This window comes from Sinocyclocheilus anshuiensis, unplaced genomic scaffold (genome assembly GCF_001515605.1).
Source record: "Sinocyclocheilus anshuiensis isolate Anshui unplaced genomic scaffold, SAMN03320099.WGS_v1.1 scaffold183, whole genome shotgun sequence".
NCBI classification, from domain to species: Eukaryota; Metazoa; Chordata; class Actinopteri; order Cypriniformes; family Cyprinidae; genus Sinocyclocheilus; species Sinocyclocheilus anshuiensis.
The window spans coordinates 3,531,258-3,537,638 of NW_015548309.1; the positions used below are offsets into that span (position 1 = coordinate 3,531,258).

General features: G+C 36.5%; 1 long non-coding RNA gene and 1 pseudogene across 1 annotated transcript; both read right to left on the bottom strand.

Annotated features, from left to right (window-relative positions):
* Positions 1–2,437, bottom strand: part of LOC107656228 (deleted in malignant brain tumors 1 protein-like) — a 12,246-nt pseudogene extending 9,809 nt beyond the window's left edge.
* A 1,913-nt stretch (positions 2,438–4,350) lies between these two features.
* LOC107656442 (uncharacterized) lies at positions 4,351–6,352 on the bottom strand. Its single transcript, XR_001630570.1, has 3 exons — positions 5,832–6,352; positions 4,713–4,815; positions 4,351–4,546 (listed from the first exon to the last, which is right to left on the bottom strand). It is a non-coding gene; the product is annotated as an uncharacterized LOC107656442 (long non-coding RNA).
* Between the last annotated feature and the right edge of the window lie 29 nt (positions 6,353–6,381).

Genomic DNA, 6,381 nt, shown 5'->3' on the forward strand with positions numbered 1-6,381 from the left:
TCTTTGCTTCTGACCTTCGATGATCCAGTTCAACCATACGCAAAAATTACTTTAGACAAACATTTGTGTCTTTTTTTATTAAGTGTGTTGAAATTTCTTCTTCTGCATTCTACTGTACGGACGGAAATTTACTTTCCCTTCAGCCTGAGGCTTATTCATTTCACTTCTGGTGTGAAAAGGCTTTTATATTTGCCAAAAATAGAACTTTTTTATTTTAAAAACAAACAAACGAGCCCTGTCCAGATTTAAAAAGTAACGCAAAAGTAACGTAACGCATTACTCTCCATAAAAAGTAACTAAGTAACGTAATTAGTTACTTTTTTTATGGAGTAACGCAATATTGTAATGCATTACTTTTAAAAGTAACTTTCCCCAACACTGGTAATGAAACAACTGTTTTCCTATAAACGAGGTGAACAAGATATGAACAGTATAATACTAGGATATTGCATGCTGCATTGTGAAAAAAAGAAAAAAGAAAATACTAAAAATGTAGTTTAAAAAAACAACAACAATGGGATACAGTTTGTTTTAAACAGCAGTATTGTTGTCAATACCAATACACATGACAGCAACATATGTCTAATTCAGTCAGTGGCATCCTGTAATATAAATAATTAAAATCTGAGAAAATTTGTTTGTTTGTTTTTTTTGCAGTCCAATCAAATATTGATGCACAATGATTCAGGCTCCATAGCCTGTAAAATGAAAAAGTTGTAATTCACCACAAGAGGGTATTGCGTTCCTCTGACTCCATGCAATGCATTTAAAAAAAAAAAAACGTAATAATTTTTCAATCAAGTTTAATTTTTAATCAGTGCTAAATAATTTAACACAAGAGTTTCCTCTGTCTAATTGACACATAAGTGTAATACACACAATTAACCACGGGAGAAATAATAAATCACGTTTGTCTTTATTTGAACCAGTTTGCAGGGATATTTTTAATAATACAAATGTTTTGATGCACAGAATAATCAATATTTTAAATATGAATCAATTCAAAATATTTTTAGCCAGATAATAACGTTTTATATTTCAATTTTTTAAAAAGGAAAGTGCAAAGTCTTAAGGTTTAAATTACAAAAATAACATTTGAACTGATAGTAATGAATGCAGTTGCATCAATGTAATACACAAAGTCCACCACAGGAGGGCGCCAGGTTGTGTTCCTCTATCTTGCGTTTATTTAATCAATATTTTTAATATTGTTTATTTTAACAAATCATGACACAGAACGCAACAATTTACAAGATAATTATACAAAGAGTAAATATTTTTTGTCATTAAAAAAAATATTTGCCTTTATTTTATTCAGTCATTTATTTCTTTTGAATCAATGCTCAATTTAATTTCCCTTTGCTCGAATTTTAGCCGTCATTTAGTTGAATCGGTGTAATACACACAATTCACCACAGGAGGGCGTGAATGGTTCAGTATGGACAGCCGTATAAAAACAGCGTAAGAATTAGTCTCAATTCGCAGCGCTGTAATTCACAAAAATCACCACAGGAGGGCGCAACCCATTTAGGTCCGTTAGAATTAATTATGTATCATTTATCTTATTTTTTATGCATTACTTAGCACCTTATTTTTGATAGTTTTTAATTGTTGTTATTGTTATATTGTATATTCCATCTTCCTGTCATTACTTGTTTTGCATATAATGTTTTGACAGTATTGTATGTAAACATGCATGTCAATAAAGCACTTTAAATGAAAAACTTTTTGCAGCGGTGTAATTCACAAAAATCACCACAGGATGTTGAAACCTGATTAATTTCGTTCGTTTCTATTTGCTGCGGTGTAATTCGCAAAAAACACCACAGGAGGAGGCAGCCTGTTTTAGTTCATTAGAATTGATTCCATCCTTAACACATAAATACATCTTGTTTTGTGTGTAATGACAATAAAGTACTTATATTTAAATTGATTTGCTAATTCACAAATATCACCACGCGAGGGCTGTTTAAAGACATTAGACTCGATTTGCAGTGGTGTCATTAAAAAACATCACCATTTTAGGTCTTCTAACTTTCTTGTTAATAAATGTATCATTTTTAACAGAAGAGGGGACAGAACATAGTGTAAATAGCTTTGTTGTTCATACTGAAATGCGTTGTGTTTTCACCCTCTTGCAGAGGTATCGTGCATTTATTAGACTTGAATTGTAGTGCTGTAATTCAGAAGAAACGCCACAGGAGGGCTTTTTAATTATTTTATTCTCTCTCTCTTTTGCAAGTGTGTTTTAACTGGAACAAGAACAATGAAATGTGTGAATGATTCTGATTGGCTGTTTATATTGCAATGCATTATTGGTTTGTTTTTCTGCTCTTACCCTCTTGGAGGAGAATAGTGCATACCAGATATTAGACTTGATTTAGATTAGTGTAACTCACAAAGTTCATCACAAAACAGTGCAGTAACTTACTTGCATATTAGATTATTTTAACTAAAAATAAATAATTCATAAAGAATAAAGTAGTAAACACATAAATTTGAAAGTATCTTGAGGTTTAAATGATAAATAAGTAAACTGATAGTAGTAAATACTAATGTAAAAGACCAGAAAACCACAGTGCCTTAAACATGATCTCTGTGGTACAGAGGATTGTTCACCTTTGGGTGTGAAAGTACTGAATCAAATCTAGCAAGTTTTAAACTTACTTGCGTCACTTAAAATGAGGTTCAAACAAGATAAAAACGTAGAAAACCACCTGTTTTAGCTGAAGCCTTGTGGCTAAACATGTGACTTTGAACCATGAAACTTCAACAAAGACGTGTGCTCAAATCCCACAGAAGCAATCAAATCTTTTACTCAGCCTAAACTTAAAATCTAAACGACCCTAAAAATAAAAAAATACAAACTAACAAGCTCTGTGGCTCAGTGGTTAAAGGCTTCACTCTCAAACATAAAAGTCCTGGTTCAAGTCCCACTATTGCTTACTTTAAACTGATCTCATCAAACAAAGTCACTCAAACACCAAACCACAACATGAAATCCATGATGGGTTAGTGGATGAACACACGTTCTCTGAGGATGAGTCTGTGATGGAGATGTGGGTTTAAATCCCACACAGAGCTTGCTTCAACATCTTTATTGGGAAATCACAGGTAAACAGTCAGATATAAGTTCCTTCAGGTGCTCCAACAAGAGATCTGTGGCTCACAGGTAAGAGCGCTGCCTCACGGTTCAGAGGTTGCTGGTTTGATCCCAGCCAGGTCTCTGCGATACGAGGGATTATTTGCAGATTCGCTGAAAAACATGTTGTTAAACTGACATTAACAGTTGTCATCTGCAGGATCTGCACGTGTTGTTGTTGTGACTCTGAGCGTCATGTTGTCAAGCAGCCGAAGGAGTCCGACTGAAGCTGAAACCCGCTTGCGCCGTCTAGTGGCTCGGAGGCAAAACTGCACTTCAGTTTATACAATTCTGCTATTCGTGGGAAATTGTTGATCTTGTTTATGTATTTTAACAAGAACAGAGAGAACAGAACAAATTCCTGTTTAAGTTCATTAGACTCAATTTGCAGCGGTGTAATTCACAAAAATCACCACAGGAGGGCCTGCTTTAGGTCCTCTGGCTTTTTTGCATGTCAGTTTATTTTAGTAGAAGAGGACAGAACAAAATCACACAAACAATGATGTAAAATAGCAATGCACAAAAAATACCACAGGAGGGCGTTCATAAGACTCGGTTCAGAGTAGACTCTTAAGACCTGCTGTGCTGATTTTAGTGAATCACACTGCTGCAACATCATAATAAATGCTAATGTAAAAGACCAAAAACAACAGTGAATTCAACACAATCTCTGTGGTACGGTGGATTATTGTTCACCTTTTGGGTGTACTGGGTCAAATCTAGCAAGTTTTAAAGTAACTTCACTTAAAATGAGATTACGCTACACTTACACTACAAACAAGATAAAACGATAGTAAACCATCTGTTTTATCTGAAGCACAGTGGTGCAGTGGCTAAACCTGACACTTTAACTCATGAAACTGCAACAGAGACATGTTCAAATCCCACATATGAATTGAATGCCTTTTACTCAGCGTAAACCTACATGATTAAGATAAACTTAAAATCTAAATGACAACAACACCAGCGTAACATCACAGTTTCTGTGGCTCAGTGGTTGAAGGCTTTAATCTCAAACATGAAAGTCCTGGTTCAAACACTAACACAATGAAGAATTCATGATGGGTTAGTGGATGAACACATGTTCTTTGAGGAGGATGAGACTGTGATGGAGACGTGGGTTTAAATCCCACACAGAGCTTGCTTCAACATCTTTATTGGGAAATCACAGGTAAACAGTCAGATATAAGTTCCTTCAGGTGCTCCAACAAGAGATCTGTGGCTCACAGGTAAGAGCGCTGCCTCACGGTTCAGAGGTTGCTGGTTTGATCCCAGCCAGGTCTCTGCGATACGAGTGAATGCTGGCGTGTGTGTGAAGGCGTGCCTGAAGAAGGGGGATATCAGTACGGTCTCCCCCTGGAGCTTCCAGCACCGTGACCCGCAGTGGTTATACTTTTGCACAGACTGAAAAAAAAATAAAGCTGCATAAAAATTCTCATCCCCCGTCCCTTCCCCACCTACTTAGGTTACCATCATTTGCTTTTCAAAGAGGAGGCCCTTCAAAAAGAAAATGATGGTAACCTACATGATTAGTGCACTAGAACACACATTCACACATGAGATACATTACCTGTCCCTGAGCAGATGTCCATCATTACAGTCAATGTCTGTCCACACGTCCCAGAGCTCTGCTTCAGCCGGACCAGTTTACAGCCAACAAGACATCACTTATTCTGGAGAGACACGATATAAACAAAGACATTATTAGACATATTTAATATCTAGTCTAACATTGTAAACAGTCAAACATATTAATGTTGCATATTATACTTCAGCAAAGCTGTATCAATCATTTTGATTCGATCTGCTGTATGTCTCATTTTCATTTTTAATTAAACGATTGTCTTACAGGCAAAAAAACGAATAGAAAACACTTATTAATAGAAAAAAACATCACATGTAGTTCATTGCTGCATGCTAATATTAAGACATGTCTTCTCAAACAAATAAAATAGTATTTTAATGGCTGTGCTCTTATTATGGCAGTCAGAAGCAGAAGAAGAAAAAGCCTGAAGCAGCAAGAGAACATCAGAGATTAAATTGAAGTGGCATTAAGTAAAACAGAAATAAAAGCGATAATAGTGAAAGAAATGCAGGAAATATGGCAGAATGAATGGAAAGAAGGAACAAAAGTTAGACATTTACACCGCATACAAGAAAAAGTTGGTTCAGAGAGAAGAAGATTTAGAAACAGGAAAGAAGACGCTTTAACAGCAAGAATGCGTATTGGTCATTGTTTATTAAATCAGTGCTTATATAGAATAGAAAAACATGAAAATGGAAATTGTGACAAATGTGGGTTAACAGAATCTGTAGAACATGTTCTTATGTGAAATGTGAGGCTTATGAAAGAGAAGGTTTCCAGCGAAGTCAAGCTTTAAGATATTTAGAAATAAATGACCTCCAGGTTTTGTTAGGGGATGGACCTAAACCTTCAAGAAATGCACCTTTTAAGTTGGTTTGCCAACCGCCATGAAATCCCAGAAGAAGAAGAAGAAGAAGAAGAAGAGAACATCAGAGCTTCACAAAACACCTGCTGCAGCATCAACAGCGCGATTCCTCATTACTGCACTTTATAATGTCACTATCAGGGCGATTCGTTCAGAGATTATAAAGGTAACGCAACAAGTACCGATTCATTGCAAGTCATTTAACGAGAGAAATTCGCTTTAAGCGGAAAGTTACTTACAGGTGAGTCGCGTGACACTCGATTCCAGCGTCTCGTCGGATTTTGTGTCGATTTTATTTGCAGTTGAGCTGAAGCGTGTGTTGTTAAAGTGATATAAACAGCTGTCATCTGCAGGATCTGCACGTGTTGTTGTTGTGACTCTAGAGCGTCATGTTGTCCAGCAGCTGAAGGCGTCCGACTGAAGGCGAAACCCGCTTGCGCCGCCTAGTGGAGCGGATGAAAACCCGCACTTCAGTTTCTGTCATTCTGCTGCTCTTCGCATTCAAGCGTCAACGTCACATTTGAGACTTTCAATCATTAAACGTCAACAGAAGCGTGTTTAAATCCCACAGATGCTGTGACCATCTTCTACACAGCCTGAGTTACTTCATTCATATACACGTGGATACGAGCTCTGTGGAGCTGAAGAGAATTAGTTTGACTTTTTTTGCAGCGGTGCAATTCACAGAAATCACCACAAGAGGGCCCGTTTCAATCATCTGACTTTTGAAGTGAACTTACATGTGTTGCGCCCTCCTGTGGTGATTTTTGTGAATTACACTGCTTCAAA